The following is a 27,888-nucleotide window of genomic DNA, read 5'->3' as shown; positions in this document are numbered from 1 at the left end:
GTAATTAGAGAGCTTCAGGTATTTACCTCTTCCTGCCTTTGAAATAGGTTGCTTTGAGGCTCTTCAGAGAGAAAGATACAATTATTACAGGGCTGTTTGATGCACAGTACAAAAGAATTTTCTCATAAAATTGTCCTTTTGTGTGTAACAATTGACTAGAGTTAATAGTGGCACCCACAGTGATTTTGGCTTTTCTGATCAGCCTTATGGAAACCAAGGAAAGGGCTTCCAGGTTGAAATTGTGCTGATATTGAGAATAAGACTATGGATAAAAGCTGGCTCTACGCAAACATTTCACTGCCTACTAGCATTTTATTTAAAGAAAGAGGGAAGGGAAAGAACCATTGGGGTGGTCATAAAGGTTTTTGCATACCACATACCATGAAAAACTTATGCTGGGTCCTGCACTGAGAGCACGCAGTGTTGGAGAAGTTGCTGGGATGTTTAAGCTTCCGTATCATGTCTGCAGGGATAATCCCTCATCGGGTGGGAAAAGGCATAGATGCTTTTCCCTTGGTAGGGAATAGGGATCCTTTTCCCTATTTTCTGCTTCTCGGTATGGTGCTGCAGCCTTCCCTTCTCTAATTCTGGGGTGTAGGGTCGAGAGATGTCGATGGTGAACAGCACTAAGTTGGTGTGTGTGGGTTTGGGACCATCGCAGAGAGGTGATGTGCTGCAGTCTGTCCTGCTGTGCACCGACTGCAGCTCATGGGTCAGAAGCTGTCTGACGCTGGGTCTTTGCATCGCCCCTCTCACTGCAAGGAGAGAATTAGGAAGGGGGTTCAGGAAGTCTCCAGACCGTCAGCTATTGAGTAAAGCCTCCAAAGGGAATAGGATTGAACTGACACCAAGTGATTTTGCTAGAAACACCCAGGGTGATTTTGTCTGTTTGATGTCTGATTATACAGCAATTACTTTCTAATTATGGTGTTGATTTGAATTAGATTATTGTGCTCTTGATCAAATGCAAGTGCTGTGATAAAACCACCGCATTTGTTTGTTTCTTGCCAAATAACAATGATGTATTAAGTAGGATTATATTATCTCTTGAGAATGTTTTACATTTATCAGTAGTGGTCCAACTATAACCTTTGTTTAAAACAGTGAGCACCTATCTGTAGAAATCAGTTATGCTATAATATTTCAGAGTTTCTCTCTTGATTGTGAATGATCTCTGACTCTGCTGAATAAAAGCAATAATTTATTACTTTATGTAAAGCAATATTTTATGTGTTAACAAAACAAAGATTACAAACAAACCCTTGACCTCAATGGGCTTTTCACTCAATTAGAAATCTCTCTTTCCTGCTAGAGCCAAAATGATTCTTTCTGCAAGAGTGCTTTAGACTTATTTTCAAAACCAGCTTTTTCTTCAAATAAGCTTTTTTCCTCTAGAACTGTAGGTAGTTGAGAGAATGTTAATAGGGCACTGGATGAATCTGGAAGTCAGTTCCAGAGGGCATTTCAGTGACCAAAATACCTTTCAGATCTGTCAGCCAGACTTTGTGCCTAACACCCCTGACAGGATAAGCATATGAGGTGATTGGGTGATAGAAGTTTTGTAGGTGGGAATCATAATTATATCCAAGACAGGCAAAATACTCTTTTTATTTTGCTTCCTTGTTGTTTCCCAACTTTTTCAAGCTTAAATACAGCTTTTCTTTTTCATAAACTTTACTCTTATTTGTTGTTCATGAAAGTAAGATTTCAAGTCTCAAATAACAAATGCTTCAAAAAAAATTTTTTTTCCTTTCCTAAAAGCAAATGTTGGAAAATGGAAAGCAAGCAATGCTCTCTTAGTGGGTTTAAATAACTGCAATTGCCTTCATCTCAACAGATGATGTCTTAAAGTCTGCTGCTCCGTAGAAACAGAGTATGTAGACATTTTTTTGACTTGTTAAAATTAAGTCTGTAAACTGGGAAAAAAATAGGTTTATACAGAATCTCATGCTTTGCAGATCATACTGTTTTTGCAAGCTCTGTAAATTTGAGCTGTTGAAGACTTCGATCTAAATTTTAGACTTCCTAAATGACCTCCTGAGGAATCTGTTAGAAACCATGCAACTACTGGAAATGGCTTGTGCCTGTTGTTTTTAACTGAAATAAAATAAATGTCAGCATTGGAGGTGAGTGGGTTCCAAATTTGGGATCTGCACTAATGGTGATGGCAATGATGGTTAAATTGGCATCCAGCAGGTGCCAGGAGTGATGTTCTGTTGTGCAAATGACAATGCAAAACAGCAGCAGAGTTTACCAGGAGAGAAGTGCAGCACGTGCGGGCAGAAGAGGCTGGGCAGCTGCAGGGTGAGAGGAGGGCTGGAACACCCAGGCAGAATGACCAGTATGAACCTAGCAAATGTCATTTTAGTTATCTGAAAATTCATCTCTCTAATGGGCGGTTTAAAAAAGCCCAGAGCTCAGCATGCAGGGACTTGCATTTTTGACAAGTAACTCCTGAAAGCTGAGAGCAGCTTGCCAGCTGAACACTTGCCTTTCCAAAGGGTATTGTAAATGCCTTCTCTCATTCAGTTGTCCTTTTTCTGTCCTTGTGGTTTGTCCACACTTGAAGACTGTGCCTGTTCTGCTTTCCTTGCTTAATGCTCAAACACTGAAGCAAATGTCAGCGAGCTAGTGGAGGTCTGAAAAGGAGAGGAGAGCTTAACATACTTTTACCTGCTGCCTCCCAGAAGCCAGCAGGGAGAAATGAGCTGAAATTGGAATCTCCATTCAGGGCGTTTCAGTGTTTGCTTTGCCATTTACCGTCACGGGACCATAGACTGTTGTAGGTTGGAAGATGCCTCTGTGTGTCATACCCTCATGCCAAATGGAGGGCTGATTTCAACTGGGTCTTTTTCCTTCTGGGTCAGAGTGAAGAATCAAAGTTTATGCACCTTTAAATCTGGTGGCTTATATCTATAAAAGGAAGGGAATAAAAAGTGCAGGAAAAAAACCTTTGATCCAGGAATGATGAAATATTCCTGATCAAAGTAGAATATTGTTGACGTTTCTAAATGGGAACACTTCATTAGTATCTGTTTGACAATAAATACATCTGCTTGTGACACCATGGCCTCTTGTGGAGGTTGTAGTTCTAGTTGCTGATGCTTTGTATTTCCTTGTGTGCCATGCTTCGTGAATTATACTTCTGATGATGCTCCTTCTTCATCTTCTGTCTTCCAACCATAGCTCTACCATTTTCTAAAATTGAATATGTGCTCTTGCTAGTCTCTGGCCCTACTGTAGTCTTTGATCTGTCACAGCTTTTCTAAAATCACACAGGAGCTTCATAGTCTGCTTCCCACACACGTGCAGCAGGTGTGTATTAACATTTCCAGGCAATCAAGGAGTTACCCTTTGCCTAAAGACACGATTATTGCTTTGGATGACTTCTCTGCCTTTGGGCAGAGAATTTTTGCAAGCTGTTCTACATCTTCCGTTGGATAATTGTGATATGTGGAAAGAGGGTTGAGGAGTCAGATGTTTGTCTTTCATAAGAAGGTGGATGCTCATTACATCCATAAGGACATTCGTCAACAGGAGTTCCTGGGCTTGATGGCTTCTTCTAGGGAGAAGTATGGGAATGGACAGGGTGCAGAGATTTCCACGTCGGACTCAGAAGCTCGTGTTGGCTGTGATGGTATTGATATTGTTGGTAAATAAAAGCAGCTTTGAGATTCTCTGCTTTCTCAAGGATTTACGCTTGCTGTGATGGAGTGTTTGCTGGAACCACCTAACAGGAGAGCTCTGTCCTCGTTGTGCTGCTGTGTGTGGTGGTCAGTGCCCTGCAGTGCCCCAAAGGGCAGGCTCTGTGTCAGCTCACCTTTGGGGCAGGGTGTGAATTTGCACCTCCAGGCCTCGGTGTGCCTGTTGAACAATGATGGCTTCCTCATGCCTTCTGTCCTCTTTTTCATTTAGCCCTTCCTGGAACTGGCCAGATTTGCACACTCACAAGATGCACTGGGGCAGCGGGACAAAGGAGCTCCTCCTGCAAGCTGGGCCAAAAAAAGAAAGTCAAATAAAACCTCCATTCATGGGATGAAGGACGATGAAAGGCGGAGAGGAAAGATGACACAAAGCTGACAGCTGTGGCACACGTCTCCTCTCTTAGCCAGGAAAGCTGACAAGTAGATTGCTCAGGACAGGCACTTACAGGTTACCCTGTCAGCTACTTGAATGCCTTGTCTTTTATCTGCCACCTTCATAGGAAAGAACAGAGTGCGCTTGTGCCCATCTGATGAGCCGGTTCGTGCTGGCACATCATCAGCTTTAGCAATGCATGACCGCAGCACAGTCCAAAAGCTGCAGTTGGGTTACTGAAATCTTCCTCTTCTTGGTACATGCATGCATGAAGACACGTACCTGCCCAAGCAGCTGTATGCCCCTGAAAAGTCCTATTCACCAAGCCAAATTCTCTCTCTTCAGAACTGATCGTTTTTTTGTCTTCTAAAGCCCCCCTCCTTTAGTCATGGGATAATAGTCTGACTTTGTGTGGGGTAACTCCTGCGATGTAACAAAGCTAATCCAGACTGTGTGATTTCAGTTCTTTTGCTTTGTTTCTCTCTCCTCTTGCTCTGGTGGAGCTGAGGCTGGGCTCGGTGTCTCTGAAGGAGCAGGAGTGTGTGCGGAGCTTTGGGCAGGCAATCGGACCGTGGTGCTGTGCTCTCGAGCAAAGTGAACCTGCCAGCTGTGTGGTTCAGCCTGCGATGGTTGCAAAGGAGGCCGTGAGGGTTGTGGCTTCTTCCTCCCAACGTTTGTTCAGAGCTTCCTGTAAAAGAAAGAATTCAGTCGTGTCTAACCTCAGAATGAGGGGGAAAGAAGTGAAACATCCTATTGCCTATATATACATGGTGCCACAGCCTTGTGGGGGAAAAAGTGTGTGATCTTGTTGTAAAATGCATCCTAGTGCAAAGCGACATTGCAACTGAACAGAATTTGCCCAAACAACCTGAATTTCAGCATTTCCTGACTTCAGTTGTTCGACGTTGCCATCTCAAATGCTGACTTAAGATGGGGTATTTGTTGGAGGTGACATAGATACCTGAAAATTTTACTTCAAACTGTAGTAAATGTCTTGTTTTGTAACTCACCCATATTCAAATTTCCTCGGAAAGAACATTGCTTCCTTTGCACAATTTCAATTTACTTCTGACTGTCAGAATTCTTTGCCCTGGCAGCAAAGATGCTTCATTCTTTATAGTTATTAACAGAAATGACTTAATGATAGCTCTCTCACAATTCAGCCTGAGATCAATATAAAACATAGAAATGATCAGTGTTAGCAGTTGCAGCTGTTTGAGTCCTGCTCCAAACAAGGACGTGCCAGGTAACACCAGAACAGGGTTGCCTGCTGTTACCTTAAAAATTCAAGGCTTACTGCGTTTCCTGTTAACGTCAGCAGTAAAGGTAACCACTGCTTGTAATGAGAACAAGAAGAGGTGTGAGGCTCTGCTCAAGAAACAACTTAATTGTGTATTATTTTGGATAGGGTCAGGATTCAGTGATGCATGAGCCTGAAGAGTTTTGTCTGAGTGGAACCTGGCAAGGTAGATGCTGACTACAGCTCCTAGGTACGTTGGAGTGCTGTCTGGGACTTGCCTGTAGACCAGGATTTTTGGTTCTGTGAACAGAACCAACGCAGATCCCTGCTGACTCTCAGGATGCTGTTAGATGTTAGTAAAAATAAATGCTAAGTAGTGAATCTTTCAACAAATGTAGTAATTTCTTTAACACATCATTCCCTCCTCCTTTCCTGCCCCAGAACTGTGTAGTCAGTGATTGTGGGAGACTAAACATGCTGCGTGATACAAGAGTTTAAAGATAAATTAGTAAACAATTAGGATACGCTTTGAAGAGGAGAAGAGTTGAGTATGATTATGCTAGAGATACATTTGTGGGCCATAGGCCATCCGAAGTATTGCCAGTAATTAAAGAAGTGTTCTCTACCGCTTCTGTAGTGCTTTTAATTAGCTCGTATAAATGTATACATCTGCGGTATCATCAGGCAATTTTCTTGAGCATACAGGTTTGTGTTGTTATAGATTGTTTGAGGTGATTGCATGCAATGTTTTTTGTGGTTGCTCGTTAAATGAACTTAACTGCCTACATTAGCTATTACTCAATTGCTATAAATCATTGCCACTCCAGGCCGGGGAGCCGTGCTGCTGATTCCCACTGGGGCAAAGCTGCCTTCAGAGGGGTTTTCTGCACGTTGTGACCAGTCATTGTTGGTCAGTGGAGTGTGGTTGGGCCGACAGACTGTGCCCACAGCATCTGAGAATGGAAGAGAAGGCGTTTATGTTCCTCGGGGTTGCAGTACTATGTGCTTTTGGGCGCTGATCACGCTGGTGAGGAATAACACTCATTTACTCACTGAAACTTTGGAGAGCAAAATAGATGGTCTGTGTCTCAGGAAACCTTGGTTTTTAACTCCATCCCTTTTACTGCCCTCCTCGAGGAACTCATTTGCAGCCCAGGAAAGTTATTTCTGCTTGAAGGGCTATAATTGGACAGGAGTGCTGATGAATAGTCACGGCAAAGCTGTGGTTTTGTGCTGCTCGAGGAAAGCAGCATATGGACACAACAGGGAAGACGTGAAGTTGGATTGGAAAGTCAGTGGCTCCTGCTGGCAGGGCTGCACTTGGAGAAGCCTGGCTTTCCAGGTTGGGGTCTGTGGGGTGGACACAACCTGCAGGAAAGGAAAAGGAGGGGAAAGCAAGACCTGTTTATTAAAGAATTTAGCAGGAAAAACATGGTGAATCTCTGCCAAGGGCCAAGAATTTAGATGACCTTGGCTGCGGTAAGAATATATTGTTCACTTTTAACAGAACAGAAACAAGGAGCTGTGCTTACTCCAGTGTCAGAAAAAAAAATATTTCTGTTCAGTGTTGGAGAAATGTCCAGAAATAGTTCACCTTAGTGAAAATATTACTTCTGGAATGCTACCAAGGTCAGCAAGACCCTGACTTATCAATCCTGTTAATGTTCACATAAATTCAAGCTGTCAAACACTAGCTTGTCCAACCAAGATATTATAAGAGACTTTCATCTACGTTTCCTTTTTCTGTATTTCTTTCCTTTTATACATGCTTCCATCCTTCTCCCATTGCAATTTAGAGGTTCAGCCTGCCTGTGGCAAGGCAAGAATTCAAGGCTTTGGATTTTCTAGGCATTAAATGAGGCAGAAAAGCTAGATTTTGAAATGTCTTAAAATAATATGCTATTCCCAGAATGTTCTCCGAGTGTAGCCACGTATATGAGCAAGATATCAATGTCTTAACAATGAACTGTTGGCCATAGTTACTGCTTAAATGAGTGATTGTAATAGGTGAGGGCTAAGCATATGGGATGTAATTCTCTGCCGGAGTTTGGTTCTGTAAGGTACTGAACAGTTTGCCCTTGAGGTAGCAAGCAAGCTAATGGTTGTTTGACATGAGGTATACAATGTGCACGACCCATGCAGATAAAGGAAACCCTTCCTATGTTTGAAGAAATTGAACCTGGCAAGGATGTGGTCAAGATGGTCCTTGGGGTTTCGCAGTGTAACCGTTTACATCTGTGTGAAGCCCATCACCAGCCACTAACGTGTTACCCCTGGGTCACCACTTGGGCCTGACAGACATCCCCTAGGCCACCAAGGGGAAAAAGGGCCAATGCTTTTTCCAGCTCTATGGCATCAGTTTAGGTTTTTAGACCTGGAGCCCTTGGTCTCAGTGCCAGCCCCACTGCAGCAGGAGTCTTCAGCTGCCTGTCTGCAAGGGGACTGAACAGGCAGTCTGTGGCCAGGGAGAAACTGCCCCAGGTAAAAGCTCCCTCTACAAGTATAGCTCACAAATCTAGCACGGACTGTTCTATATTTAAAAGTTCAAAAACTGATTCTTCATTTATGGAAGGCACAATAAATGACTTGTCCTTTTCCTTCTTCATTTCTCTCTCTCCCTGTTTTGTACTGCTCTAAAACAATAGCTACATATATCTGAAAGGCTGATAAGAAATGAGAAGCCCGGGGGTACTGGTGACATTTCACAGGATGAAGTTAAGAGATAGCTGACCTAATGTGACAAGTGTCTTTTTTCAAGTCTTTGCTAATAGCAGTAACCACTTAGACTCCTTAGGTGTGTGTCAAATGCCATGGGCAGTCAACTGAATCATGTCAAAAGGCTGCCTCTCATGACTAAATAGTCTCATATCAGCACAAAGCCCTGTAAATCCACCAGGTGGACTTTAATCATTTTGCTTTCAATGAGTTTTGGTTAGCAAGAAGTGACTAAGAGCTAATATTTCACCCGCTGCGGCTGTGAGTTTTTCATGAGTGCTCTGCGATGCTGACTGTCCTTTTAGGTGTGCAGCCTCGTCTGCTTTTCTGCCATCTGTACCTTGAGGACCAGAGCTGATAAAGCTTGGGAAATTTGCTGTTGATTTCACTGGACTTCAGTCGTTCTTGACCAGCGCTGCTTTCTGAAGCACTTGGTAGCTGCATTCCTGTTGGGAAAATCTAGGGCTGGAGTTCTCAGGCACGGTGCTGGGAGTTGCCAAAGGCTATAGCTGGGGTCTTGAGCCTGTGCTCATGTACTGACCTGATAGTGAGAGCACTTGTGACTGGTGCTAGTGGATTTGTGCTTGTGCATTGAGAACTCTGGGAGGTTAGGAGAGGTAAACTTGAGGTAGATCAGCAGATTGTGCCTGGGTACGATGGTAAAGCGTTGTATTGTCATCCTTTTATTTTCTGTGTTTGGATTCAATTAGTCCTAGACCAGGCCTCTGTTTTTGCTGGTGCTTTACAAGGACATTGCAGGAGAGGCTAGTCTATTTGTATAGCAAGAAGCGTGACAGACAGGTCTTGTTCTAGGAGCAGAAAGAAACTAGCATAAAAAATGGGACTGGAAAGTGAAGTTTCAGATTGCAATGCAGAGTCCTGCTTAAAAATGAGTATAGCAAAATGATAGCAAAAAATTGGAAATATCTTTAAAAAAAATCAGCAGTGGAAACATTCATATGTCTCGGTTATTAATATAACTCTGCTGTGGAAAATCATTCCTTTAGCCCTTTCCCTCTTCCTCTCCGTTTCCACTCCTTTACATACTGCCCTCCAGTCCTTGCAACTTTCCCTAGAAGAATGATGATGCTGGCTCTTTCTAATAATGTCTAGAGCATGAGTATCCAGAGCTTGTATGGGATACTTCTTTTTCCAGAAGAGGGTAAGTCATAAGAAGTAGCAAGAAAAATAATTTTATGTTCCTCTATTTGAACACTGCTGCATCTACTTGTAGCCTGGAGGCTTTATAAAACAATGACGCTCACTCCCCATCTTTGTTTCTCCTTGAGTTTGTGTTTACTCATCGCCTGGCCTGCAGGCTGCCCGTGGCTGTGAGTGGGTGCTTTCTTCTGCAGCTGAACAGCTGCACTGCAGTAAAGTCACTGCTCACAGCCTGTCCCACCTTCTGGTCCCTGCCTCTCTGCTGGAGCTTCTGATCCGACAACAGAGGAAGAAGACAGCTGCTTGTGAGTGCAATCTGTAAGCTGTTTCAACCCATGTGAGTCCATTTAGTTTGTCTTTGCTAACCTGGTTCATCTTGAATGTAGTAGCTTAAGAAGTGTTCATGTGAGCAACACCACTGTGGAAGTTGCAGTATTTAGGAGCAGTGGTGGTGGACACTGAAGAGGAAGACACAATTCCCATCTTCTGCTGTTTGCCAAACCCACGTCCCTTTTCACTCTAAAGGGCTGCCAAGTGCTCCTTCCTACAGCTTAGGGCCACGAGCTGCTCAGTCAAAGTCAAGTGTCTCTGTAGTCACTGGAGCAGAAGAGAGCTTGAAGGGAGGGATTTGAAAGCTGACAGTAGAATGGATTTGTCTTGTTTACAATGAGTCCCTTGCATGCTTGAGAAAGAAACTCTGTGCAAGGAAGCATGAAGGTGCTCCTGCAGAGCAGTAATAAATACCCATGAAGGCTGTTGGGAGTTGGAAGCTGGCTCTAAGTCTGTGATACATGATAATGCAGGTAAGAATAGGTGGAGAAGATCCTAAAAATGAAGATAAATAGTAGTGTAAGAGGAGGAACCAAGAGCTTGTCTGCAATGACCATTTTCATATTACTTTCTGTTCTTAGTTGGACTGCCTGGAATTTGAGGTGCTCATGTGCTACATGTCGGTCAGTGCAGGCTTTTAATGGCCATCTCTTTTTTTAAAGTCTACTCGTTTTCTTATTGTTCTAAAGCTCATTGTTAAAAAAGCTTAGCAACTACATGGACAGGAAAAAAAAAAAGCACAAACAGACCTTCCTTTGACAAATTGGAAATCCCCAAAGACTTGTAAGCCAGCATGAAAGATTGACTTAATGGAGCAGTATATTTCTGATACAGCAAGGAGCCCCCCCAATCCTCTGATTAGACTGATATATAGATTTGTAGAGATTAGCAAAATCTGAAATGCATTAAAAAAAATCCAGTGTGACCAAAACAGTTTTGACAGCATAAATGAAACCTAAAGCAATGTAAAATGTAATTACTGCAGCTATCCCTGTGACCCGTCAGTATATGCTGCCTTGCTCTGGCCTCAGGAGAGCTGGGCTTATTTTCCACCTATTTATTTTTCTGCATGTTTGGCAAGGGTATCTTTAGCTTATTCATTTGCTCTGCTTAAGTACCCCTTTCTGGTTCCTCTGTATTCCAACGTGGGTTTTGGTGGAAAGATTAAAAAATAAAGAAGAGATTGGGTAGTTAGAGGAGGGTACAGGAAGTTCAAAGACACACCAGAATCAATCCCTCGCTGCCGTTCCATGTGCTTTGGTGGTAGGGCTCTGTGATTAATTTATTTACCTTACAGAGGTCCAGAAGAAGTGCTGGGTTTTATTTCCATTAGCGGGGAGTAGAGAGGCCATCGCTGGTACTAGGAATTTGTTGTGCTGGGCTCTGTACGTGTAAGTAGTAACAGATGAGTTCTGCTTGGACTGTTTGAAGTGACCAAAGGGCAGGGGAGGACGAAAAGACTTGCAAGTCCCAGGGTCAGGCAGAAGGTACAGGAGTGTTGGGCCGGTGCTTTGCCCTCTTAACAGCTCTGCCTTCAGGCAGGAGGTGCCCTGCCCTCAGCCACATGGACCCTGGGAGCACGCCCGACCTGCCAGCCCTTCCTCCTGCCCCATTACCCGGTAAGCTCAGCCTTACGTTTGCCCGAGGACCTGTGCCAGCTGGGGTACGGGTGCGACAGCCTGCTGCTCAAACCGGGCCTGCCCGCGGGCCTGGGGCAGGGCTTGCACCCGCTTTGGTGCTTCCTCCCCTTTCTGCCTTGTGGGGCCTCCTGAGGAATGGCTGTCGGCAGTGCCAGCAGATGAAGTGTGTCTTCTGTGTCTTCTGGCCAGGAGGGAGTTTCTCTCTTTTTCTTTTTTCCTGGAAGCTAGCATGTAATTGTGGTGTGAGCGGAGGCGGTGCATTCTAGCTCAGGGATGACATGGAGATCGCAAGTGAGTTATGAGGTAACTGCTTTATATCAGATAGCGACCAGGTTGTGAGCTGGCAACCGCTAGGGATGAGTTTTTGATCCTCGAGTCACCTCGTCATCCTAGGCATTGTCGCAGCAGAGAATGCTAACTCCATCAGTCAGCAGATAGCTCCAGATGGGAAAACCTATCTTTTAGAAATGACCTCGGGGTCAGTTATTTGGTGTTTTGGGGAGTGATCGTAGATGTAAATGTTATCAGGCTCTTGGACGGCATCTATCTTAGGTATTTGTATGGCTTCCATTACCACAGGATCCAAGCAGCCCTGTAATCATCAGTGTGCTTATCCTCACAGCATTCCCGCGAGGAGGCGAAGTGCTGCAGCTTGTGTCAGCTGGGGCAGCTGCCTCGTCCTGTGCCCAAAAGTGTGCGGGAGCGAGAACCTGGCAGGCAGACGCTGGCTTGTGTGCGAGCACACAGAAGCATCCTCTGGCAGCACAGCCTGGGGCTGTTCATGGGAGCTGCTGGTCCTCTTGGCTGTGTTTGATGGCAAGTCTTAAGAAAACCTCGAACTGCTTCCATCCCCTTGTCACAACTTTTAATTAAAACTGCTGTTCTGCGTGGCTTGGTAGCGGCAGATCACACACTCAGGCCTTGAGGACCACAGCATGGCCCAGGTACAGGAGGGGCCTCTCTTTGGGGTTGTACGAAAGGGTTTCCTATCCATGACCCAGAGCGACCTCATCTGACTTTGGTTTGGCTCTATTTTGGGCAGGGGGCTGGAGGAGAGCAGCGGGAGCAGATGCTTTTATCTGCCCTAAATTATTGTACGGGTCTGTGTAATGAAAAAATAGATAATCAGGCATAGAGGGCGAGATGCAGAGTTCTTATGAAGCTGCTAGCCAGGACTCTCAAGTCCAAGGGCTATTCCTCAGCTTGTCATGATCCTTCCAGTGCAGGTGGCAGCATTGCACAGGGCAGTGTTGCTGGTAAATGTGTAGCACAACAGGTTTCTGGTACTGACATCAACAGATCATTTCTGTGAGTACTTATACTGTAACGTGATTATAACATCTACTGTAAAATAGATGCCGTATCATGAATTTAACGGTGACCCCCAAAATAACCAGAGCTCCCAATAATTGTCAACACAAGCTGTGTTTTGTGTAGCTTTATGCTTTTGTTGTCAGTACAGCCAGAATAGTTTTATAGCCCTGGAATTTAATGCATTTCAGATTTGCTAATCTCTCTAAAAACTGTACATCAGTTTAATCAAAGGATTAAGGCTTCTTTGGTAAATCAAAAATATACTGCTCAATTAAGTCAATCTTTCACATCAGCTTATAAGTCTTTGGAGACTTTTAACTTGTGAAAGGGGATTTTTCAAGTAGGATTTACACTCTTACAGCACTGTAGGAAAACAGACAGCAACACAAAGTAAATAAGACTTTACAATTAAGTAATGTCCATGGAGAGAAGGATGCATTTTTCAGCCAAAGTGTGTAACTTTGGTGATGCCGATGCTATAGGTGAGGTGCTCTGAATTCACAGCAACTCAGGAACCTTTCCTTTCATTTTCTACAGCATAGGTTCAGCCCAGTGAGATTTGAGTTGAAATTAGCCCCAAACCTGATATAATTCTAAGGAAATTTTCATTATTTCTAATAGGTTGTTATGTCTGATACTTTCTGAATCACTGGTAACGGTGTTAAGAGGAGAAGCCCCATCCCATAAGAGCCAAACTTCTGCACCTCCCTCTGAAGCAGGGGTTATGGACTGCACCTCGAGACTGACCAAAGCCTGAGGTTCTTGCCCCAAACGATCGAAGTTGGGGACGTCCGTGGTCTGTGTGCCAGTGGCTGCTGTTTTGCTCCCGAATCGAGGTCGTCTTCCAAGCAGCGTTGCCACCATTCACCGTGTCGCTGGTATCCATCAGTGTTGTTTTGTCGTGGTTGTGCTGCGAAATAGATAATGCCTTTTAGAAACAGAAAAGCTTCTGTAAACTGCCTTCGAGCTGTTACTTATTTCACACATGTCTGGGAAGGAGAACAAAGAGCTAAGTCCAGTGCAGAGCAGCCCACATAAGAGTCATTTATTTGTGTTTTGTGCCAAAGTAGCGCTGTGTTAGGTGGGGATGAGGTGGCAATATGCAAGTCAGTGCACACAAACATAGTGTTGCTAAGTTTGACCGTAATGCCTTAGGAAAATTAATTTGCTGTACAGCCCCTGTGTAAAAATTATTATAGTTGTTGCAATAGCAAACGCAGTTGTTAAGGCAGAGGTCTAATCCCCACTCTAATAACTTTTGCTAATAACTTTCTCAAACTTTTTGCTCTGAAATTTTCCATGCTTCTTGTTAGCCCTAAGGTGAATTTTTTGGAAAGTCAGAGAGGATTTTGAATTATGAGAGCACGAATAAAGTACATTTTCCTCCTTGTGTTTTATTGAAACTTTTGCATTCTGAAAAGTGTCTGAAGAGAAACTTCAAATTTGTTTTGTAGCCCTGAGTAAGGAAAGGAAGAAGCATGATTTATGCTTGCAGAATGTCCTGGTTCATAGAACTGTGAAAGTTGTGGTGACTGTGTGTGGTCGCAGAAACTTTAAGGCTGACCTTCTTAGAAGTGTCTAATGATTGAGACCCATCTCAAAAGCAACTTTGATGTTTAGGAGATTAAATGTCATGGAACCTCGTAGGGTTGAGGCACCTGTGTGCCTGCCACTCTTGAGAGTGAAAAGCTTTTTTAGTAGAGCTAAGCAAGGAGCATTTCATTTTTTCATGAAGGATAGAATCATTTTGACCTTTATGCCTTGTCCCAGGTTGGATCAGGAGCCCAGTAACTCGCTGCAGCTGAGCACCAACATGACTAAGCCCTACAGAAGAGCATGCTGTAATGCTGGGGGTCTGTGATGAGGCATCCTTGACCTGCAAGGGTGGGAGGTCTCCGCGGCAATTCCTGTGAGGGTCTGCGTGCTTTGGGTGCTGTAGGCTTGGTTTGAACTGTTCTCTGGTCCTGACAGAAAACTGAGCCATGCTGATCAAATTTGAACCTCTGAGTCAGAGTTTTGAAGCATTAGGTAAGTAAAACAGACAAACAACCTCGTAGAAGCAAACCTATGTATGGGAAAGTGCTGTGATCTACATTGTCTTTTAGTCCTTATGTACACCATTAAACACAGTTTGTTTTTCATTTCAATGATACCTTTAGCTGAGCTCCACTTGAGTTTGTCTGTGAACGCCCTTAGATCCCAGCAGCACCAGAAATGCAGTGAGTGCTGCTGTGGTGGCTGGTGGTGAGTCTGAAAAGTCTTGTCTGTGCTGCAGAAACAAACCTGCGACTAGGTGGATCTACTGCCTGCGCCTTCTCCTGCCTTTCACTGTCTCGTTCTAGGTTTGTCTGTAAGTGCTTTTCCATTAGAAATCTGTTGGTGAATGTTCTTTGAGGGGCTTAATTTCCACAGATATCCAGAGGAACTTGGTGACAAAATGCAAGAAGCCCTGGACTTTTAAATAAGCTGCATTTACTGGTAGCTCTGTTGAAGCTGCTTTAGGTGTTGATTCCTAAAGCAGTGAACTTTTACAAGTTCACAATGAAAGAAGTCATTGAGATTCCACACTTCTTAGAAATTGTCCTGCGCTTTAAATAAGTGCTAGAACAATAATAAAGCTAAGGAATACAAAGTTCAGAGCAAGGAGAGCCCAAAAATATGTGTTTTACATCACCAACTCAACCACATACATAGAGTGAGGCTAGAAGGCATTTTCCAGTTCAGTTTTCCTTGTTAAATGTAATATGTTACTGTCTGTCACTTAATCTATGCATTACAATATACAGGATATATAATGTGGCTGAGCTAATATTATGGCTGGAAAGTTGATTTTTGGAAATTTTTGCACTTCTGGCCTTTTTTTTTTTTCAGATGGATTTAATGTCAACTTTTGTATTTTCATCTATATCGTGCAGAAGCACTACAACTGAGCGGTTTGAATGCATGCTGGAGTGCCCACCCTGGGACCAGCAGGAAATAATTCTCTTCTTGACCCCCCCCCGGCGGAATTGGCTGAATGAGCCTTTGGCTGTATTCGGTTCTTTTGTTTCCTCCCTTATTTGCAGGGTGGCTAGGGTCAGCTTCATTTCACTCACTAGAAGCAGGTTAAACGCGATGCCTTTGCTGATGCTGCTTACCCTGGTCCAGAGCTAATGTTAATATGCATCTCTCTGAAATTGGTCTGGTGACATCTGGATGAGGGAAAAATTCCTGTCATTTTTGGTGGGTTTTGGTCAAGCCCTTCCTTTGATTCAGCTTAGGGGGAGCTGAAGAAATGATCAGAAAGATGATTTTTGGGAAAGGACTCGCACATTAATTGACTAACTCTTTGTCTATGGTATGAGGAAAAATTCTTGTCTGAAATGCTGTGACAATAAAAATGATTTTAAAAGAGCTCATAAAGAAGGTATAAATATTAGCCACTGAGAGAGACTAAACCCACAGTCAACATTTGGACCTGTTTTTAAACCAATGGCTATACAGCTTCCATCTCAGCAGATCTGTTCCTTTGACGTTTTAGTACATTTCACCTTCCATTCCTTGCATTTTGAGAACTCTGTATATCATGCATGTTTTAGCTTTGAAATCCTTTTATTTATTTATTTATTTATTATTATTTATTTCTCTTAAGACAGTTTGCTCCGAGACCTCTGAATCTGGTATGCTTCAAAGCTGCCATGTGCTAAGCAGCTAAATTGCATTACCAATGGGGGGAATAATTATCAGCCTCAGATTATGGCATTATTAACGCCTTAAGACTGATAACTCTTAGCAGTTCACAAGACCATCAAATGTTTTCTTTTTTATACGGCCATGGATTTTTCAGCGAGCACTGGAGATAACATGACAGCCCAATAGAGCTTGATGTATGTGTCTGGAGAGGGGGGAAGGAAAAAAAAAGTTAAGATCCTCCAGTCAAACCAATGTCTTTAATGGCTTCCCTAGATTAAAATAATCCCTATGGGAAATCCACTATGACAACAGTTCTTACACAGATTTTCCAGTCACTGCTTCTGTGCCACAACCATTCTTTGAAACTGTTTATGTTAGTGAAAGGCCACATTCTCAGACACTTTAAAAAAAAAAAAAAAAGTGTTTTAACTCCATTAAGAATAGTTTGAAGTTCTCACTTTCTTCCTTGGGCATTAGTGTGCCTATTAGTTCTGTATCTTCTGAATGTTTGACAACGTGAAGAAATGTAGAGGTCAGCTCTAAGGCTCGTACTGAAGGCCATCTTAGTGCTTGCACTTAAGTACAGTGTTTATAACGAGGGTGATTGCATGCATCGGCCCGACAGGGTGCTGAGGAATTAGACTGCATGACAGAAGGGGAAGCAGTAACAACGCTGAGACTAGAGCTGATTTAAAATCAAAATGAGATAAAAGATTTGCAGTCTGGAAATCAGACGTTCTTATTCCTGTTTAGATGCAACTGCAATGCGAATTAGCTCTGAGCAGGCTCTGTTCAAACACAGGACCAAAGGCCAGACTCTTAAACTGGGGAAACTTTTTAAAGAGCCTAAATTAATCCAGCAGTTTATTGAAAGAAAAAAGTTGTCATTTTGGACAATGACAAGAATGTAATAGGGAAGCTCAATAATACTAGGGAAATGAGAGACAGAGCCAAAGGCTGGGGTAATTTGGTGGGTGTCCGCTGGGACCCAAGATCATGCATTTGTAGCATCATTGCTCTTACCCCCCTTACACCTTTCCTTCAGGTTGTGTGATCAGGCAAAAAGCCTATGAATGGGAATAACATCGCAGTATTATTTGCCTCCCTGCCACTAAAATACGACTGGAACGCACTGCCATGGCCACAGTGGCTGCCAAATCAAACGGTACAGTTAGATTTGTCCTGCTCCCTCCCAGCCATGGGGGACTTGCAGCTGTTTGTCATTTAACTGCAGTTTATCTCGTCCCAATTTCATTGGATAGTTGCAGCAATAAGGCTCAACCATTTGTGTTCAGGGCCTCTGTTTCTGTACAGTAAATAGCTCTGAAGTGCTCTGCGGTGTTTCTGTAGTGTGCGTTGTTATTGCAGCACCCTCCTCTGGCTTTTTTACCTACTTTGCCTCTCAGAAATATTAAACATTAGGTGTGTTATGTGAAAAGCATTGATTTATTCCCACTTAGAGTGAAGGGAAAACTGATATCTCAGGCACTGTGCAAATGTTGGCTTTATATTGAAGTTCAGCAAACTGTAATTGAACAGCTTGTTAGCAATAATAATGATTCATGGGGAATCATTCATGACTTCTGATCAGTCTGTCAAATTCATCAGCAAGGATGATAAAAAGGATGGTGCTGCAGCTGGAGGTTGGAGAATTTGACTCATCACCTTACGATAACTCTGTGTTCAGTGCTGCTCTTGCATCTTGATGCTGGTGTAGGGCATGGTGCCACCTCGGCCGAAGAGCAGCATATTTTCATGCCTTTGCAGACCAACTTTGCAGGGAGAGTAGGGTGACATTCCCTAAAAGTCACCTGCTTTGGCTCAACACTTCCGCCAGTCCAGAGCAAGGTGGGCAGGTGCTGTCTGTGCATGGTCAGCACCCTTTCCTGTCATGCCAACCCGAATTATCTGTCCCTACAAAATCTGTCTCAAGGGGAGCTGCCAAGGAAGATTGAGGTCGCTTGCTAGGCACGGGTCTCTCCTCCTCTTGGGGAGCTTGATGTGGCAGCATGAGGCTTGCTATGGGAAGGCAAGGTCAAAGTTAGTGAAACAGCGGCCAGTCAGCGTGCCCATCGGGGTGGGTGCGGGGTGCAGTGACCTCTCCGGTCTGACCACAGCCCGGGCTGAAGGTCAGCTCTGCTGATACCATCTCGGGCGCGTTTACATGATTGGCTATAAAAACAGTGTTGCTCCAGCAAATTTTCACAGTTCCATTTGTTTTAAGAGCTAGAAGAAAAAAAAAATCAACATTTCAGGAATTCTTTTCCTCAACGACAGATCAGCTTGAATGAAGCAAGCAGTCCCACAACCTCATTTCAAGCTTTTCGGCTGCCTTTCCTGTTTCCCACACACTGCAGGCAGCAACCTTTGCCCAGGGCAAGGTGACCGTTGATTAACGGGGAAGACTTGAGCCCTGCCTGGAGTGGGAAGGATGCTGCAGCAAATAGGATGTTTGTTCCACTTGCAGCCCAAGGAAAAGGAATTTCTGGAATGATCTGGGTAAAAAAAAAAGTAATGTTTCTTTTGGCAGCCTTGCTTGGATAGTCCTTGAGCTGTTGTTTGGTAGTTTTATTTACACCAAGGAAATTCAAGCAAATAAGGCTGCCCTGGTCTATCAGGATGGCTTAAGTTTCTGACATTTTTCCTGCAAAGCAAAACTTTGGATATTTGCCACTCGGTCATTTCATAGCACCACGAGTGGAAAGCGTTTAGTTTTGCTCTCCAGTTGCGGTCAGTTTGTTTCCTCAGGTCTCCAGTTACCACTTTTCCAGGAAGGGTCAGTGCAGTCCCCGGTCGGAGCAAGCAGGTCCTGGGCTGGCAGGGAGAGGCCAGCAGACGGGGGGATGAAAAAGCAGGAGCTGGCTCGGCATCTCCTCCTGGCTGGCGTCAGCAGGCTGGGACCTTCCTGCCCCGATGCCAGTCCAGTGAGATGAAATTTCTGTGATGGTTTGGCACTTCTCACTCTGGTGGATTCCACTGATTTTCTGAGCATTGTTTTTAGAGCAGTAGCCGTTTTCTAAAGCAGTAACCCTTTGGTTGTAATGGGGTAGATAATAAAGTTTTGCACCTTATCTGTGTCTGCGTACGTGAGATTACTGGACATTTTTGGCCTGTGCCAGCCAGCACTCTTGAATGAATCCTGGGCATGGTTTGGGACTTTAAAGCCTCGTGCCACTACTGATATGGACGTGCTGCTTGGCCTCGATGCCCTGCAGTGCTTCTAGCCTTGCTGTATCTACTAATATACCTGTAGCCTTTGAGAACTGCTGATGACAAATGTTATACAATAGCAAAATATATCTATATTTTTTGTTTGTTAATAATTAGTATTTCAGTGGCAATTGGTGCTTTTCTTTTTTGAAATAGTTTTCTCGACCTCACAACAGGTTTGAGTTCCCCTAAATATGAAGGGGAATGATGTGAAATATCTAGTAGATAGATATTTGAACCAAGGGTAAGAAGTGAGAAGAAGAAAGCCACAAATCCTAAATATAGTCGTGCCTGTGATTGGATTTATCTCATTTTTTCCCCAAGATTTTGTAAAGTTAACCAAGGTCACCTGCCAGTTGCTGGTAGATTTTAGCAGGCAGACAGTTCAGAGTCATGGATCTTGTAGCAGCAGTGTTCTGCAAGATGCTGTTAGCAATTATCCCTGGTTCCATTCTAATTTATATATGTGACCTGAAACACACCCAGCTGTATTTACGCTTGAAAAAAAACTTGCCCATTAAATGAAATGCCTCTGTTTGCACTTTCTTGATCTAATTTTTACAAATAACTGACCCTTCCAAACTGCTTCTAGTGCTTACGGTGCTGCTATATTCATTTAATCCTTGCCACCTTTCATTTGTATGATTATATAGCAATGACAAGGGCACATACTACGTGGTACTAGCGGTTGGGATCACCGTCTGTTGTTCAGCTGAGATGCACAAGTCCTGTCATGTCATTCCTCCAGTATCTCAGTATCGTCATCCACCCATCCAGTTAATGCCTAGTGGTTTGCTGACTCGTTCCCAATTTATGGATCCTGGAGCACATTTCTTGAAGAATAATATTGCCAGGGTTGTGAATGGTCATCAAGAATACCGCAGGGTTTTTTTCTCTGTAAAACACATTGCATCCAGGAGGACGATGGGGACTGTGGAAGAATTAGCTTCGGCTGACTCGGATGAAGCTGGAATAAGTGTGGGAAGAGCAGAGCTCCTACCATTAGGCACAAAGACTGGTGAAAAGAAGAAGATTTCCATCAGTATTATAGGAGAATGTAGTTATTTATAGGCAAAAATGTGTTCTCTGTCTGTGTATCTTTCTCACCCTATCCTCATTCCTGCCATGACTTCAGTGCCAGTATCTGAAGGACATAATGGCAAAAAGTCTTCTGTTTGACTTCGTGTTTTGCCTGGGCTTGGAGTATTTTCACAACTTTTTAGCTTTTCAAGCTTTCTTTTTGTTTTTGCTACTGTTTAAAAATTAAATATCCCAGCTTGTTTGGGCTATGGCAGGTTAAGCAGGTCACCCCAAGCAAGTCCTCCCAATCTGCCCTTCCCTGTCCAGCCCTGTGCACTGACTGTGCTCTTCTTTCCTGGCTCCTGGGGCAGCTCAAGATTTTTGTTTTAATTTCTTGAACACAGCTAATCAAAATTGCTGTCTGTAGCCCTTTGCATGTTGAAGATGGGATGTTACCATGGGCTGATGAGGGAAAGCGCAATCGGAAAATAAAACAACCTAGTAGCTAGCTTCCACGGAGGGAGAAAATGTAACTTTTATCTTGTTTTATTTTGCAATCTGTTGACATTCATTGGTAGCATATATGGAGAGATTGTAATTCCAGGAATGGTCTTCCAACTTTATTTAGAAGGGAAATAGCAACAGAGTTGCTCATATTGCCCATAAACAGGCTTCCAGGGCTTTGGACTGATGTCTGTTTGTTCCGTGGACACCACAGCTAAAACAAAAATGAAAGTCTCAGCTGTCAGCCAGCTGACGACTTAGTCTCACTGTGTTGGGACCTGGGCAGCAAGAGGGCACAGAGCAGTGCTTTGGGCCTGTGCCTGCTATTCATTCCCTGTGTGATCATCCCAAAGGGATGACCCTACCCGAGCTGTGCTTCTCTGTGCCTCAATTTCCCGGTGTGTAAAAAGTTAGCCATGATCCTGACTCTATTTTTTAGCTTTTTTTTTTTTTGGAAAGCATTTTGACCCCTGCTGCTGAAAAGAGCCAGACGCTCCTTCGTGATTGACCCAGGTGCATGGGATGAAAGCAGGCTGCCTCCGAGGACCAGGCTGCCTTCTTCAGGGCACGGAGAGCTGGTGTTGCTGGAGGTGCGTGACTGTCTGACGTGTTTACATCCTGGACTTCTGAAGTAATATCTGTAGGCCATCACTTTGGCTTGAAAATTGATTTTATTAGGTGAAAATGAACTGAAGAAATGAACTGCAAGCCACATTGCTGCGCTTACAAAGTGCGTTATTCAGCCTTACGTCCCCGGATGTAATGAATATACAGAGACCACCTACTTTGAACACTCCTCTGATTTTTCCAGTTTCTTTAAAGTCTAATAATATTGGCAATGCAGGATGAAAGCAATTGTGAAAAGTGAAAAAGTCCTTGTTTGCCTATCCTGTCATCTGGGGTCTGTTTCACTGAAGCTGAAAATGAAGGTAACTTGCCTTAATGCAGCAGGACAGCTTTTAGTCTAATTGAACCATGCATCGGCAAGAACCCAGTATTGAGCCTTCAGTCTCGGGTTAATCCCTTTTATTGGCTTGGGTGCAGGTTATCATCCCTTCTTATCAAACAAGGACCCCTTTCTTCTCACTCAGGATCAGAACTAAAAGCCAGTTGAGAAAGAACTGACAAATTCAAAGCGGTAAGCCTCCCCCCACTCCGAAACCACCCCGCGCACCCACGAGGCGCTCTGCAACACACACATGCTTCAGCTGCAAGGCTTGGGTGCGTTTTTGTTGCTGGGAAGCTCCCTCCCTCTCTTCCTCCCCTTTCAGCTGTGATTTTTGTAGCAGCAGCTTCAAAGTGCATGGACTTGGTTCAATTGTTTTGCCCAGCATTCGCCGATCAGCATGTCAGATTAAATTTATGGGCAGTTGACCAGTGCTTAATATTTGAACACCTGCTCCAACCTCCTCGTCTGGCACAGCTCTGTGAGCAGAGGTATGTTAAAGTCACCGATAGCGAGTGCATGTTGCAACTTGGTAATGCTTTTTGAGGAAAATAAAGGTGGCTTTTAGGGGAAAACCAATAAGCAATCCTTTTGTGCAAGGCAGCTGGTCAGGCTCCAGGATTGCAATTGTCCTTTCTGACCTTAAACCAGAAATCTATTTAGATCACCCTGCCCAAAAACCCCCTGTGTTTGTTAGGGAACAGTTTTACCATGATTATAGGTCACATCACAGAGAAGTAAATAAAAGGATATACTGTGCATGTTTTGAACGCAGGCAAAGGTTTTTAAATGAATTAACATGAAATCTTCCACAAAGGCTATTCTATACATACCTCTAATTTATTCTGTGCTACTTTTTGAGAGTCACTTATTCCAATAGTGTATTCTTTAAATACAGTACAACTACCGAAAAACCCCACTTTTTCCTTCATACTCAGTGCCTGCCTTGACCTTTTGAAACAACTTCTACAATGAGAGCAATATTTTAACAGGTTTTATGACAAGGAGAAGAGGAGGAAAAATCAGCCTTATTAAAGGTCAGAGCAGCCTAATAGGAGATACAATAAACTAAGAGCTTTACAGAGGCCTGAGACTGTCATGCTTCTGCAGTAGGGTTCGTCTCTGTTTCCTCTGGAACATCTGGTCTGTGACTTCCCGAAACAGGATACCGAGCGAGGTGAACCCTGGGTCTGATCTGGTTCGGCGCTTCAGTTCCCCCTTGCACCCTCCAAGCTCTAGCAGTCAGCAGCAATTTGAAGTGTGTAAGAAGTGTGTGACCCAGCAAAATTTTGATGCCTCTGAAAGAATCCGCTCCTTTGTCTGCGACTGGGATGTTCGGCCAAATTCTTCCCCTTGTCGCTTGCATCGCTTTCACCATGCTTTCCCTGCAGGCGGTCTGAAAGAAAAGCTTGCAATATCTTTAAAAACTTTCTTTCCCTCCATATTGTTCTTTGGTAAAAGCATAGCGTAGCTGGGATTGTTTTATTTTTTTTTTCTTCATACAAAACAGCACAATGCCTGCTGGCCTGGGTATCCGAAATATGGTTTTATTGTTGTGGAAAGGCCTTAATGAGGACGAAAAAAACCCTATTTAATAAAGTGCATCAAGTGCCCTTGGGAAAAATTAGCACACAATGACTTCTTGTGCCGCCAATTGAAACAACAGATTGGTGTAGTGATAGGCTTTACAGGAAATATTAAAAAAGCACAGATGGCTCAAGTTTACATGTTTACAGTGGAGTTGGAACAGCAGCTAAAACCTTCCAGTGTAGTATAATTTACTAGAAGGTCGTAGACCTAGCGGTTAAGAATGAACCTGAAGACTATTGTAAACACACTATTAGGGTTTGTAGAGGTCTAATCCCAGCATTTTTCATTCTTTTCTGCAATATTAGAAGCAACTGGCTGCAGCGTTAGTGAAAAGAGATACTTCAAGCATGGAAAAATGTGACGTTCCACTGGCACTTCTGGGGCTGAGCTGTTGCAGGAGCTGGAAGAGGGTTATGCAATTGCTACTGTTACTATGTAATTAGAAGCTCCTTGGCACTAACGGTGATTCAGCTCACAATGTGATTTAAAAAAAACGTACTGAAAATGTAGCTAGAAACAAGCTGCTTCAGCAGTTACCGGTGGATGGGCTGTGCCCTTAGGAGCAGTGGTTTGCAGCTCTCGAGGACAGCTGGCCAGAGGAGGAGAGACCCCTGGGCTCCGGGGCAAGTCCTCGCTCTGCCAGAGCTTCCTATAAGGCCCAGGTCAAGCTGGCTGGGATCTTACCCTAGTTAGGTGCCTAGATGAAATGCTAGAGCCATTTCTTTATTTATTTTAAAGTTTGTTGCATCTGCAGCGGGAGCTAGTAGAAATGTGGCCACATCAGGTAGCAGGGCTCTCAGCAGGGATACCTCGAGCTTCCCAGGCATATTTTTCATCATCTGTTGCCTCTTTTGCTCTTTCTCTTTGTTCAGACTGTCAGCAATTCAGGACAGGGATTGTAACACCCACAGTCCAGACAGGAAATGGGTTTTAGGAAGGCCTGTTCCAGGTTGTAGTGTAATAGGTAAAATAAATAGTAAAATAAACAGCAAAAAGGTAATAACATAGGGTCACCAGATGGATGGGGGAGCCCTTGTTAGAGGTGGACCAACTGCCTGTGGTGACAGGTGTCCTTCAAGCATTTCATTTACATGGTTTGTTCCCTACAGAAATTAGCAACCTGGGTTAATCAAGCATCTGCTTACCATGATGACAGTTTAACATGGAACAACGTTCTGCCTCCCCTGCTGTTTGAGCTATTTTGTTTACTTAAAACAATACCTAGCCTGTGGAAATAGGACAAGCAGCTAGTCTGGCCCAGACACCGAATGTAAATCTGAATTGTAGAAAGCCCTAAACAAACACACAACAAAATCTAGCTCATGTATTTTCCTTCTCAACCAGTTTTCAAAGCCCTATGCAAAGCAGTTCTGTATTGTTATTGCCTTCCAACAGATGGACAGACTGAGATACAAAGAGATGAAGTGATTTGCCAGAAGAGTGAGAAAGTTTGGACTCAAAAACAGGTTTCTTGATTTCCCAGTCAAATGCTCTGTCCTTTGGACCACAACCACTGGGTTGCAATCAGTGGAGTGCTTATCTGGCATATTTAAATGTCACCGATTTGAAAAAAGACATCATTCCATTTGCTGTCAGCCCAGGAGCATCTTTTTTTTTTTTTTTTCCTTGCACATGTACATGCAAATTTGAACAGGGTTATTTTCATTTAACAAGCTCCTGTAATATCATTGCAATCACTTGATAGTTAAGTCATGTTAAATTAAAACTGGCTGCTGCTGCCGTGTCATCAAGTCAACAATACAATAGGTACATTATTAACTGAATATTTACTTTGCAGGCAATTATCTTCCTCATCATAAAGTTGACTTCACCTGGGAATGTTAAAACAGGTGAGTTGAAGCTGGAGTTCTCAGCTAATCTGGTGCTGATCTAGATGGCAATATCTCCATGTGAATTTTACCAAATGAAACCTGCATGACTCACCGTACAAAAATCCCAACCAATAACATGAGCTCATTTAACACAAATCAATCACCATAGCGACTGAAACCACAACATGTCAAGGAGTACTTCAAAACCCAGGAAATATGGGTGAAAGTGCCCACTGTGTGCAGCTTTTCAGGCAGAGCTCTTTGCTGGAGGTGGTAAGGGGCTAGAGCAGATGGTGAGGGTTGTTCCAGTACAGGTGAGTGTGGTGAGTCTCTGACAAACCAACATTTTATTTACTAGGCAATCTCTTCCCTCACCTCGTAGCAGAAATCATTTCAGGAGCCAGAAGCCTGGTTGTGAGTCTTGCAATTGAACATCTGGTGGCATTTTAAGTCTTTCTACTTCTCCACTGGAGATTGTGCATACTTGGAATATACCACATCCCGGTCTGAAAACACTTGTGTCTGTATGCAAGAGAGAGAAGCGGAGTATAACACGTGGTTGCCCTTTCCTGGGTCAGAAGGAGAAAGGAGTCCAACTGCCTCAAGCTAAGGTCAAGAACCAAGCACTGATCATTAGTTCTCTTCATTCAGCAAGGGCAGGAACTCATGCTGATGCTGAGCACAAAAGTGAGACCGAGGACAAGCACAGCACTACTTTGGCCTCGTGCAGCCTTTCTTTGCCTGCTCTCAGCTTGTTCTGGGAATTCTGCCAACTGAAATTCCCTGCTCACTGTATGAGTAGCTTTTTAAACATCTCAGCCTAATCTGGGGGTGTACTATGCCACCATTTCAATTAACAATCTTCTATGAATCCGAAGTTCAGGAGACATTTCAAGTTGAGTATCTCGCAGTTGAACAGGTTTTCTCTGTGGTTGCTCATTGTCCCAGCTGTGAGAATTGCAGGGTGTGCACTGGAGAATGTCCCAAACTGGAGCTCTGAACATCTTCTGGGTCCTAGGGTCAGTGTCGTCACCCTGACAAATTTGGTGACTTTGCTTTGCACATCAATTCAGTGCTACAGAGCATCAGGAGCTTCAGCTAATCTGCATGGGATTTATTTGGTTTATAGTTGTGGGTGTATGCAAGAGGAGAAACAGGCTGAAGATCTGCTGTGATTCTTTTACTCATTTCTGACCTGGAAAGAGAAAGGTTTAATACCAAATTCACCTTGTGGTGTCCCACGAGAGGCAGCATGCCTCACCAAGGTCTTGTTATGTCTCAGGGACCTGCTTTCCAAGTAGTTCGAGTTCAGTTAACAATGATTAATGTTCACAACACGTTGGAGGGCTGAGAACTTCCCCACTGGTGAAAGCAATTCTAATGACCACGAGAGAAGGAATAGAGAGAGAAGATTTCTGTTCTCCGCTGCAGCGAATGACATTTTCTACTAATTGCAGTGGGATCCAGACTGGCTCATGCTGTGGCCACTATTACAGTTATGAAATTATGAATCAGTCTACTGCTCCATCCACTTAAGTTACATGTGCAGTGCACACGTGCATATATATTTATACACACACAGTTATGCAAGTTCATAACCCTCTTTTGCCAGTTAGCAGTAGCTTTGGTTTCTAGCAAGAAATGAACTGTATGGGACCCCAACAGTCTCTAGGTACGTATGCTTGTATGGGCTGGGGTTCCACGCGATGCCAATCAGTGACAGCTGTTAGATTCAGTGATGAATGTTAGCTGAGGGGGGACTGTTGCTATTTATAGCACAAGCCCTTCTGTGTTTTATGTTTTGATGAGAACCTAAAATAAATTACAGGGAAAAAAAAAAAGTTAAAGCTGTTCAGCTTAGGGACTTCTTAGGCAGCAAATACCAGTGTTAAAAGTGCTTTAATTTCTGAGAAGAAAGTGTAACAGGAATCACTGATCTAGAGCTGAGCTTGACAAATTCAAATGAGAAGTAGTATGTTGTTAAATTATAATGTTAGCTGGAGGCAGGTGTAGCAAACCACCAAAGAAAGCAGTGGATTTGCTGTGTGAAATGGTCCCTTCTTCAAGAATGAATGATTTTGGGGGGCGGGGGGGATATTCTCAAACCAGACATAAGTTAGTGGAATTTGTGTAGAAAAACTGGCCTGCGTTAAACAAAAGCTCAGGACCAAATGATCTAAACCATCTCTTCTGGCTCTTCAGCGTGTGGACCTTCCTATATTTACATAAATCCTGGCACAGTGAGTTCTTGAACTCAGCTGTGTCTTTGTGGTGCAATAATTATTAAGTGAAAGTTTCTCTCCATGCATAAGAATGCAGAAAATTTCTTTGTATTAGCTGTAGGTATGAATTCAAAATGAGGCTGATAACCTGCTTTAAACTACTGGTGAACAATCTATTTCAGGAATAAAACTTACCTTAATTCAACCTAGCTTAATTTTCAAAGTGAAAGAATTAAAATCTGTTCGAAGTCACAAGCTCAGAAAGTGTCTGTTCTCACAAGGTTTTAGCACAGCTGAACAAACCTTTCCTGTGTTAATTCAAATTAATCCCTCAAGTGTCCCTGTGTAGACAAGCCTGTGGTTCTATGTTCCTGCCTGTGCATTTCAGAGTCTCCACACTGAAGCTAATGTTTTC

At 43.5% G+C, this 27,888-nt stretch overlaps 1 long non-coding RNA gene across 1 annotated transcript; it reads left to right on the top strand.

The window, feature by feature from the left end:
• The first annotated feature begins 9,348 nt into the window (after positions 1 to 9,348).
• Positions 9,349 to 13,867, top strand: LOC121066820. Its single transcript, XR_005817978.1, has 2 exons — positions 9,349 to 9,498; positions 13,099 to 13,867. It is a non-coding gene; the product is annotated as an uncharacterized LOC121066820 (long non-coding RNA).
• Positions 13,868 to 27,888: the final 14,021 nt, after the last annotated feature.

This window comes from Cygnus olor, chromosome 3 (genome assembly GCF_009769625.2).
Source record: "Cygnus olor isolate bCygOlo1 chromosome 3, bCygOlo1.pri.v2, whole genome shotgun sequence".
In the NCBI taxonomy this organism is placed as follows: domain Eukaryota; kingdom Metazoa; phylum Chordata; class Aves; order Anseriformes; family Anatidae; genus Cygnus; species Cygnus olor.
The sequence above is the reverse complement of the archived record's forward strand: the minus strand, read 5'-3'. Positions and strand labels throughout refer to the sequence as shown.